This window comes from Geotrypetes seraphini, chromosome 2, assembly GCF_902459505.1.
Source record: "Geotrypetes seraphini chromosome 2, aGeoSer1.1, whole genome shotgun sequence".
Taxonomy (NCBI): Eukaryota; Metazoa; Chordata; class Amphibia; order Gymnophiona; family Dermophiidae; genus Geotrypetes; species Geotrypetes seraphini.
Window position 1 is genome coordinate 210,302,336 of NC_047085.1, and position 12,196 is coordinate 210,314,531.

A 12,196-nucleotide genomic window follows, 5' to 3' on the forward strand; every position below is an offset into this window, starting at 1 on the left:
GGCCCTACAGGAATTTGAACTCCGGTTACAATTTGATGTGAAGTCAATGGAAAGAAATCAGCAGGGGAAAAGGCCAAATATTTGAATTCAAATTTGAAGAAAAGAGGTAACATAAGTGAGATAACAGCTCAGAGAACTGATTTGTATTTTAGATATATACTTATAAGGGGGGGAATAACTTTGCATCTTTTATTCATATTTGCAATGAAAAAGATGCAATAGGCAATTTTGGGTTCATAGACAACGGCGCGAAAGACAAAAGTGCGCGTCGACAATTGAGCGCATCGCGCACCGCCGCACCACTCTAAATTACAGTTTTTAGGGGCTCTGACGGGGGGTTTTGTTGGGGAACCCCTCCAGTTTACTTAATAGACATCGCGCCGGCGTTATGGGGGGTTTGGGGGGTTGTAACCCTCCACATTTTACTGTAAACTGAACTTTTTCCCTAAAAACAGGGAAAAAGTGAAGTTTTCAGTAAAATGTGGGGGGTTACAACCCCCCACACCCCCCACAATGCCCCCACAACGCGGCGCGATCTCTATTAAGTAAAGTGGGGGGGTTCCCCCCCCCACACACCCCCGTCGGAGCGCTAAAAACAGTAATTTAGAGCGGCACGGCAGCGCGCGCTGCGCTCAATTGTCTGGGCGCGCCTTTGTCCCGGCGCGCTTTTGACCTGACACCCAATTTTGTGATCCTGTGTTACTTTAATCTCTCTACATGTGAGCCAAAACTGTGATGGATATTTTAGCACCTACTACTATTTATCATTTCTATAGCACTGAAAGGCATACATACACAACACTGTAAATTTTACATTCAATAGATTGTCCCTGCTCAGAAGAGCTTACAATCTTAATTTGGACAGATAGACAAGACATCTAAGGGTTGGAGAGTTTCTAGCAGTGTTCTAGTGCCAATGTTCATCAATCACTGGAAGAAAGATATTGGCTGGTTGTCATCTTCAGGAGTTTATTGCATAACTTCAGATTCACTTTGTACAGATGGACAGAAACTTTGTAATTTTGTGAAATGTAACACCACGAGCACAGGGGCATGATTGCAACACATCTGAGATGCTATTTGAGAACTTGCTTCTATCATAGGTAAACAAAATATTTGTTTTGCAGATCTGTGGAAAAGCAGTTTCCAAGAACATTTACGGGCTATTAAATATGTGATGTTTCCTCTCTTGAGGCCCAGCACTTTATGGACTGTAATCATGCAAACTTGTCACAAGTGATAAAAGTTTTCATTAAAGGGGGAAATTGAATGGATCTTTGCCTGAACAGCATGTGTCATCACAGCATGAGTTCGGATATCACTTTTCACCCTTTTCTGTAACACTGCTAGGAATTACTTCAGAGGGACATTTGAGATCTCAGTAGGAAATCCCCTAGTTTTTCACTCTTGCTGTGTTAGTGCAGTATTATTATTTTCAATTGCTTTGAATAAGAAACAGTGTACATGGTGATTAATATGAGAACGGTTATACAGACAGGCACCCACCTCAGTGGGCATCCCTCCTGCTGTTGGGTTTTTTTTGGGGGGGGAGGGAGAGGGCGCCTTCGTGGCAGGAGGGCGAAGCATCCCTCCTGCTGTTTGTTTAGGGTGGGTTCCCGGGTTTGTTAGGGGGAGCGCACAATTGTCAAGGATCATTGGGGGATTATTTTCATTTTCTTAAATGGGGCATATATTTCGCGTGAGTAATACACACAAAATATCTGTGCTATTGAAAAAACTGAAAAAAACCCCCAAAAACCAGGCAGATCTGTTGGTAACACAGTTACCGACAGGTCTATAGCAATCGGGTTTTAGGATCAGTAAAACCCGATACTAAATAGACAAGCAATATAAACAGTGGCGTACCTAGGGTATGTGGCACCCGGGGCCCATCATTTTTTGACACCCCCCTCCATGTAAAAAAATATTTTTTGTAATGACCATGAAACGGAATAAATCGTCAGAATAGAAACAGGCAGTGAAAATTTTCTTTTATTGAACCTCATATATGTAACCATTATTCCAAACATAACATAACATAATAATAATAACTTAATTCTTATATACCGCCACAATCTTGCGACTTCTAGGCGGTTTACAATGAAGAGAAACTGTACAGACAGCGAATTACAGAGTATAGCATTGAACATCTAGTGATAGTAACATGACAATTCAGACATAACATAAATTATGTCTGAATTGTCATGACATCAGAAGTACATATGGAGTAGTTGCAGGTGATGCTTGGGACAGTTCTGATTGTGTTAGTTCGGTTTTATGTGTTTTTGAATAGAAGGGTTTTTATTTCTTTTTTTTGAAGGTTTTGTAGTCTGTGGTCGAGGTCAATTGGTTGTAGATTTGGGGGTCGAGTGTTGCAGCTCGAATGGCTAGGAGGTTGTCAAACAGTTTTTTTCTTTTGACGTTTTTGGTTGGAGGGTGTGTGAATGGTGCGTGAGTTCTCCTATGTCTGGTTGAGGTGGATTTAATTATTTAGCTGAAGAAATTAGTTACCCCCCCCCCCCCCCATTCCACACACATTAATTCTCTTCCATTTTTGTTCCCATTATAAAAAACACTGATAAGTTCCCAGAAAAAAAATACATTAAAATAAGAAGTGAAAACAAAGGCCCCTACAGATGAGAACATAACATAAGAATAGCCTAACTGGGTCAGACCAATGGTCCATCATGCCCAGTAGCCCATTCTCATGGTAGCCAATCCAAGTCACTAATACCTGGTCAAAACCCAAAGAGTAGCAACATTTCATGCTATCGATCCAGGACATGCAGATGTTTCCCCCATGTCTTAATAACAGACTATGGACTTTTCCTCCAGGAATTTGTCTAAACCTTTCTTAAAACCAGCTACGCTATCTGCTTTTACCATAACTTCTGGCCACTTCATTTTTAAGATGAGATCTTTCCTTCCAAACAGAGACCTTGCTAGATGTCAAATACATAACAAGGTAACTTCACATGGACTTAGCTGTGCAGGAAATGTGAATCTCCTCATACACCCACCATATAGTGCAAAAATGTGCAAAGGTCTGTTTTTTTCTTTCGATCACTATATAGCCTAATGCCACACAAGCAGCGCTGTTACAAACATATTCTGAAGGTCAATGCTAAGGTTAACAAAGTTTCCTTCCTTGGACCAGAAGGAGATACTGACAAACCACTGGAAGAGATCCCAAAACAACTACCCAGGAACAACACCCAAAGACCCACTCAGTGTGTGAACCAGTTGAGTGGAGTGGACTAACTGGGGGGTGGAAATGGGCCTGGAGTTTGCTCAGCTGAATTTCCCAGACCACCTACTCCTCTCAACACATTGACATGCTGCCACCAGCACCACCACTAGGAACACCTCATCAAGTAGGCCAGCAATGCTATATAAAACACATTATTATATTTTCTTATAAAGCACATATTTTAACTGAACTCTCTGACTTCAGTCTTTCCATTCACAAAAATAGAAGGAAGAAAAGTTCCCGTTTCCTGCTGTCTCATGTCCCCAGCCTATACAATATTTTTCTTCTGCAGACCCTTCAAAAGTCTGACCAAATCCTCGTTTCACTTGCATTATAAAGTACTGAGGATGCCATGTCTCCCCAATCCCAGGTCCTAAAGTCTAAGACAGTAGTGCAAACTAGTACTGCCAAATTCAGGAAAAAAAAATTTCGATTCGATTCAGCCTATTGAATTAGTTTATCGATTCGATTTTCCTGCCCAATTGAGTGTTTTTTTCAAACATCCTGGTGAGTTTATTTTATAGCTTTTTCACCCCCCTTTGGCTTCTCCTAACCACACTGGCGCTGTGGTGTAAATAAAATAAAGAAACAAAAAGGACTTTTCCTCTCTCTGTTAAATCCTAGCTCACGTTTGCGGTCTAACACCAGCTCTGGCAGGATACACATTTCAAATCTGACATATTATAATCACAAAACAGAAAATAAAATTAATTTTTCTACCTTTTGTTGTCTGGTTATTTTTCAAATCTTGTTGGTCCAAGGCTCTGGTTGTCTTCTGATAACTTGCTTGCCAGGGTCTCCTTCTTTCTTCTTTCTCCGTGCTAACCATCCATCTGCCATCTCTGTCCTCCCCTTCCGTTTCCCTTCCCCCCCCCCCCCCCCCCCGGATGTCTGGCATCTTTTCTTTTTTTTCGTCTCCCTCCACAGATCCACCTTTTCTTAACTACCCTTTCATCCAGCATCTCTCCCTCCTTCCCCACCACCCCAGGGTCCACCATCTCTCCCTTTCTTTTCCCAACTACCCCTCTAACTACCCTCCTAACTACCCTCCAACTACATCTCTATCCCCCCTCCACACCATCCCTTGTGTCCAACTTCTCTCCCTTTCTGTTCCTTCCCTCCCTAAAACCCATGGTCCATCATCTCTCTCCCTCTCCTCTATTTTCAGACCCATTATTTCTTCCCACCCAAAGTCCGGCATATGCACGTCTCTTTGAACCCCTCCCCCTTCCCTCTGTGTACTACTACACCACGGCCCCCCCTCTCCCCTGAAGGCCTGTTCCCCCCTTAAAGGTCTGCACTCCCCAAAGGCCTATCCCCCCTTTGAAGGCCTGCCTGCCTGTTCCCCTTAAAGGCCTGTCCCCCCCTTGAAAGCCTGTCCTCCTGAAGATCTGTCTCCCACCCCACCCTGAAGGCTTGCACCTCCCCCCGAAGGCCTGTCCCCCCCCCCTTGAAGGCCTGCCTGCCTGTCCCCTTTGAAGGCCTGTTCCCCCCACTTGATGGCATGTCTCCCTGAAGGCCTGTCTCCCCCCAAGGCCTGCCTGCCTGCCCCACCCTGAAGGCCTGCTGCCCCCCCCGAAGGACCACTCGCCCCCCTACCACTTCAAAGGACCACTCGTCCCCCCACCACCTCGAAGGACCGCTCGCCCCCCCCCATCACCACGAAGGACTGCTCATCCCCTCGGCCTCCCTGAACCATTTACCTGGGGAAGCAGCCTGCAGCAAGATCGCGATGCCAGCGATCTTTGCGCTGCTTCAGCTGTTTCCTCCGCTGCAGTCCCGCCCCTCCTCTGACATCAGAGGAGGGGCAGGACCGCGGTGGAGGAAACAGCCGAAGCAGCACAAAGATCGCTGGCATCGCAATCTTGTTGCAGGCTGCTTCCTCTCAAGTAAATGGTGCGGAGGTTGGGGGGGGAATCCAGACGCGAGACCCGGACATCGGGGGCTGAACTGGATGCGGGGGGGGGGGAACCGGACCGGGAGCACCCCCTCAGAGCTTGCACCCGGGGTGGTCCTCCCCCCCACCCCCTCCCCTTGGTACGCCACTGAATGTAAATGAATCGGTCACTTGGCTATTTTGCGTGGGGTTTTACTAATTTGCATGGCTGGATTGGAAAATCCCAAAAATTGAAGTACATTTTGCAATTTCTTACTACATCATCCTATGCTCCCCCACAGAGGTTGTTTTAAAAAAAAAATGTAATTATTCTTATTTTTGTAGTTTACATACTGTAGAATATATAAAGTAAAGCCAAATCCTTGGACTACATTAGAAATCTGAAAATAAAAGACAAAGCATAAATCAACCATCCAATTAATTGTAGAAAGAAAAAAAAAGTGTTTTCAACCAAAAATGAAGATATATTACATTACATTACATTGATGTCTTCTATCCCGCCAATATCTTTCAGTTCTAGGCAGTTTACAATATGAAATTAGCCTGGGCATTCCCAGGGAAATTACAAGGTTGATAGCTATTATATGCTTCGGGATCTGGGAATGGTCGAAACGGTTTGGTTAGATCATTTGACAAATTTCTTGAATAGTATGGTTTTCAGTTCTTTCCTGAATGTTTTGTAGTTGGGTGTCTTAGTCAGCAGATTTGAGAGGTGGTGGTCTATTTTTGCTGCTCTGGTGGCTAGTAGACTGTCATATATTTTTTTGCTTTGCATGCCTTTGATTGGGGGGTGGGTAAAGTGTGCTTGAGTTTAGAGAATGACACGGTGACAAAATTCATCACCGTTCCCGTCCCCGCGGATAACCGCGGGAAATAATCCCATGTCATTTTCTAGTGTCTATTTCAATCTCAATCCTTCTACACCAGCTTTCTTCAAAGCAAAGCTTGCGGGTCAGTGGCTGTGGCCATTCAAACTCTGATTCTTCCCTCTCTCCTTAAAGAATGACATGAAGATGGTTTCCCGCGGTTATCCGCGGGAACGGGAACGGTGATTAATTTTGTCACCGAATTATTCTCTACTTGAGTTCTCCTTGGTCTGGATGTGTTTTTCCAGATTAGGTGGTTGTTTAGATAGCTTGGTCCATTTCCATTTAGGGCTTTGAATAGGGTGCAGTAGAATTTGTGTTGTATGCCTGCTTGTACTGGGAGCCAGTGTGAGTCTTGGAAAGATGAGGTAATATGGTCATATTTCTTCAGCGAGTATATTAGTCTTAGGGCTGTATTTTGGACTGTTTGTAATTGTTTTAGCATGTTGGCAGGGCATGACAGGTAAAGTATGTTACAGTAGTCCAGGAGTCCTAGGATTAGCGCTTGTACTGAGTTTGAATTGTTCATTGTTGAAGAATTTTCGGATTTGTCTTAAGTTGCGCATGGTTGCAAATGCCTTCTGACCATTTTGCTGACTTGAAGTTGCATGGTGCAGCCTTTGTTTATCATTATTCCCAGCAGTTTTAGGTTGGGTTGTAAGGGATATGTGATGGAGTTTATTTCTAGGTTTGTTATGGTTGGGGTTTTGTTTCTTTCTAGAAGTAAGAATTTGGTTTTGTCTTAGTTCAATTTTAATTTGTGGTCTCTCATCCATTTTGACACTGTTTCTAGTGCAATGTGTAGTTTGTTCGTTGTGTTGGGGGTGGTTTGGTCAAAAGGCAGGAGGATGGTGATGTCATTTGCGTAGCTGTATGACGTTATACCTTGTTTGTCTAAGCATGTGCCAAGTGTGGCTATGTAAAGGTTGAAGAGTGCTGGTGATAGTGGGGAGCCTTGGGGGACTCCGCAAGGGTTGTTCCAGGATTCTGATTGTTCATTGTTTGCTTTTACTCTGTATCTTCTTGAGCGGAGGAATCCTTCAAACCAATTGTAGACTTTGCCTACAATTCCTATTGCCTTCAGTGTTTGTAGTAGGATGTCATGATCTACTAGGTTGAATGCCGCTGTGAGATCGAGTTGTATGAGTAGCATTTTTATGCCTTTGCTTAGGTGTTGTTTGGCTGTTTCTAGGAGAAAAGACTAGTAATGTTTCTGTACTGTAGTTGCCTCTGAAGCCTGATTGTGAGGAGTGAAGAATGTTGTGGGTTTCTAAGTATTTGGTGAGAAGTTTTGCTACGAGGCCTTCCATTAGTTTGACGTATAGCGGTAATGAAGCTATAGGTCTGTAATTGGATGGCTGATCTATTGCTCCCTTTATGTCTTTCAGAATAAGGGTTATGATGATTTCGGCCCACACTTCTACAGTGCCCTACCATTTTTTAATTAATGCTATTAATTTATCATACTGCCTACCTTCTCCAGTCATTCCCCAACTCGATGAGCTTGCTTCATTTTCCACTTGCATGCTAATACCACCCTGTTTGCCAACAGTAAGAGGCCTACCAAAATCTGGTCTTTCCCCTTATCCCTTTTTTTCCCACAGGTTCTGGCAGGAGGGATTGAGAAAGAGTTAGACCAGGGGTGGGGAATAAGGGTCACAATCCAGTCGGTTTTCAGGATTTCCCTCAACAAATATGCATGAAATCTATTGCATGCACCGCCTCCATCGTATGCAAATAGATCTCATGGATATTCATTGGGGAAATCCTGAAAACCTAATTGGATTGCGATCCTCATTCCCCACCCCAGAGTAAGACTGGGATGGTGAGGGGAATTGAGATGGCATAGTGGGGATGGGGATGGGGAGAGCTAATTGAGAGTGGCATAGTGACTGCTAGGGGGGTGGGGAATAAGAGAGAGGGGGAGGGAGGAAGAATGTGATTTCTGGGAATACTGGGGACTGAGGGAAACCGAATGAATATGATGGGAATTGAGAAGGGAGCAAGGGGATGGAGGAGATTGTCAATGTCTGAAGCACAGGTGATGGGATCAGACTGGGGCAGTCACTTAATAGGGGTCAAGCAGAGACAATAGATTCCTCCAATGAATTTCAAGAGATGTCAGCATCTAATCATTGTCTTGCTATATAATTTTGATTAATGGCTGCTCTCTCTACTTTGTTTCTTTATCTGGAGTAATTATTTTAGTGGCTACATTTATTGACAATATCATTTGGTTATTATAAAATGGATAATTGGCTTAACATGTTGAAAAGGATTATATTACAAAAGGCAACAGTCACTTTAATCAAATAAATAAAATTCTTATGACAAAGTGGAGTTTAAAAGTTGATCTAAGGTTAAAAAATATAAATGAAATAAAACCACAAGCCATTTTCAGAAACTTGGAAAAAGTAAGTATTAAATTTGTCCATAGTTTCCATGAGACAGAGAAGAAGAAATTATAGCCAGCGTGGATTGATGGAATGTCTAACCAAAAAACAGGTTTTTTTTCTACTGGAACTGGTTTAAGCCTGTAAGAAGGGGATTAATTGTACAACTCAGGACAAGCCACAATTTTGTGACATCTTATTCATTTTTAAAACTGTAAAACAATTCTGTGATTCATCATTCAATATGTCCTTATTGTGGATTACTTTTGAGTTAAGCGACTGCTTCTCTCAGCTGTAAAACCATCTTAAACACATGCAGGATTAAAAGAGATAAAACATTATCTGTGGGGCAATTAGCTCCAGACAGACCATCTTTTATGGAGCTAGTGAATTTTTGCTGAATAGAAGCCAACTCAAAATTTGAGATCCACAAAGATAATTTGGCTGGCCTACCATGTTTTTGAGAAATATCAGTTATTAGCCACACTGGTGTGATCCAGTAACCCTTGTGCTGAGATCTTTATTGGTTCAGTGGTGGGGTCTGGGAATGCTTCAATGGGCAGAAGCATATGTCAGAAAAGGGGGAAGGGGGGGAAAACTGCTTGAGGTGTGTGGCAGCTTGCTAGTGTGTTAAAGTAAGATTCAACAGCCTGTCACAATGAAGCCAGCTCTGAAGTTCAAGTTCCCTTGTTGAGCAACTTTAAGTTCCTTTGGCTGAAAATTGGTACTGTTCTACTGAACTTTCCATTCTGGACTATCACTTAGGCAGTACTTCAAGTTATGAGTACAAAACAGAGCTTCATAGAAGGAAATATGTGATGGGCTTAAGTCCAAATTGCAGAAAAGAACTGAGTACTGGAGTAATTGTCCCCAGTGTATGCGCCACAGTTCACAGTATAGTGGATCCCTCGGATACATTTTTCTGGCAGTACCCAGGGATGCAGATTGTGAAGGGAGAGAGCATTGTACTAGCCCTCTGGGGCTCGAGGCTAGGGAAAACTTGTTTCAATGCCCAAGGGAGGTGGAATGCTTTATATAGATTCAGACTCTCTGTCTCAAGCATTCCTCACTCACCAGAATGAGGTCAGTTTCAGTTCAGGTTTTGACTGTACTTACAAAACTAGTCTTTATTCTACTGTGTGTTAAAAGTGGAATAAACCGTTGTTATCTTCACAGGCAAGAATTAAAAGACAACTGCTTGAAAATTATTTTCTTCTTTGGCTCCCTGATGTTCCTGAGGCAATACAATTACTACCCAAAAAGGGCCTCTACAACCCTGCCAGGTGCTCTGCAATAAGAAGACCCGGCTAAGTAATCCAGTCACTCTTTGCCTTGAACATTGATCCTAGCCCAGCAAGTTTACAGAAGTTGAACTCTTCCCATATTCCTAAGTACTTCCAGCCATAGTTGAAGGAACACTCTACGTCTTTTTCACCAGTGGATATTAATTGTGGAGCAGGAGGTCAGTAAAACCCTCCTGTCACTGGTCTTCTTATGTTAATTTATTTGAATTCAGTTTTCATATTCTACCTACAACTTGAAGCGGATTACAGGAGAAATTGTGGTACATCAGATAACTAATTAGTCCAAAATTACATATAAAAATCTACACAGTTACTAATATTTTAAAATTCAATTAGAGTATTCAGATTCTCTTAGTCTCTTGTAGACATTTTGGGTCTTTTCCAGATAAGCCCCGCCACTAATGCAAAAAGTGCACGGGTGAAAACTTAAGCCCCGCCACCACTAATACAAAAAGTGCACGAGCGAAAACTTAAGCCACGCCACCTTATAAATTATTAAACTATTGAAGCCCTCCGAGGAAATTATTCACATGATTTGAATAATGACTCGGGGGGGGGGTTCAAGGGGGGGCAGAGCCCCCCCTTGTATATCACTTTCCCCAAGTATTCACTTAGCATGGTGTTAGCTAAAACTGTGGCGGGGGTTAACTTTTTGGCGGGGCTTATCTGGAAACGATCCGACATTTTAACCTGTTGGAATGCCTGATTGAACAGCTGGGTTTCAAGTGATTTCCTGAATAACTTGTATGACGGTTGTATTATTGTTGGTGGATAAAGAATCATTTTTCCCAGGCATTACTACTTAAGAGCAGTGGTCTTCACTAATTTTTAAATCAGGGCCACTTTAGATCTAATAAGCTGAAGGACAGCTGCAAAATATCTTTCCATGTGAGCTCACAACATTGCTGACTAGAAACAAAGAAAATGAAATGTGCATTTGAATCACTGGGAGAAATATAAGAACATAAGAATAGCCAAACCAGGTCAGTCCAATGATTCATCTAACCCACTATCCTACCCAAATAGTAGCAAAAATCCATACTATCAATCCCAGAGCAAGCAGTGGCTTACTGCAGGTCTATGTGTAATTGGTGGTGATAGCGGGGAAGGGGGGGGGTCTTTGCAACAGCATACTTCATGGTATTATTTCTTTATGTGTGTGTGTGTGTGCGTATTGTGGCAGGCAAAAGGGGCTCAAGCCCTAAGACATACAGTATGCCAGTCAAGGACAACACTGCCACTGGTTGCAATACTAGCATTGCAAACCTTGATCACACAGAGGCAGTTCCTGTTAACTTAGAAAAGACAGGGACAGAGATTTATTTGCTTTTGAATTAGCAAGGCAGAGTGCAACCAGCAGGGAAAGGTTTCACACCCTTTTACAAAGCTGCAAAAGGCAGTGAGGGAGGGGTGCAAAGTTCTCACAGAGTAACTTCAGACCTCAGGGAACAGTGGACTAGGCAGCCAATCAGGAACCTATAAATGGGGAGTGGTTTCAGGCAGCAGGAGGCCACCTCAGAGTTCATCACGGAGCTCACCTCAGAGACCCACACCAGGAAGAAACTATAGGGAAAGACACTGGAGACACTTGGGGCTCCTTTTACTAAGCTACGCTAGGGTTTTTATTGTGCGCTAACCCCGCGCTACACAAAAAATAGAACATACAAGCCAGGATATAGAAATGTCTGCTGAAATCCCAGATATTGAGAATGTGAATAGCATTGTAGAGCCAGAATGTGAAATGGTTTGGGATTAAATATACCCCTTTGCCTAGAGTTTACTGTGAAGTCAAAAGTATATGCTAAACGTTTCTCTGCATGTTTGTGAAGATGGGGGCAGGGTACTTCCCTGATCTCCCAGCTCAGTTCTTCTAATGAAACCAGTGTTCCTGTGTGAAATAAGAACTGTACAAGCCTTTAGAGACAATCTCAAAGGATTTGTTAATACAGTGCTCCCCTGGTCATTCACGGTCGGCGATTCGCGGTCCCATTCATTTGCAGTATTTTCCGACCGCGAATGACCGGGCAGGAGAGGTCAGCCAGAGAGGCAGGAGAGCAGCCGGAGCACCGGCGAGTGAAGGAAATCACTCGCGGTATGCTCCGACCGCCTCTTCCTGCACTAAAGTCGGGCCTCACCAATCAGGAGCTGCATGACAAAGCAGCTCCTGATTGGTGAGGCCCTTTAGTGTGGGAAGAGGCAGTCGGAGCATACTGCGAGTGATTTCCTTCACTCGCTGGCGCTCCGGCTGCCCTCTCCTGTCTCCTCCGGTAAAAACCATATTCATGGTTTTTCAAGATTCGCGGGGGTTCCTGTAATGGAACCCATATGAATATCAGGGGAGTACTGTACACCAAAGCTGTTTCAGAAAGGCACAGTGGCTCAAAGTTATAGAAGCTCTAGTAAGTTGTGCATTACACCAGAGAGCTGATTGCACAGCTGATGTCAGTGCAGCTACTTAGCACTTGATTTTCTGAAAGCATTTTGTG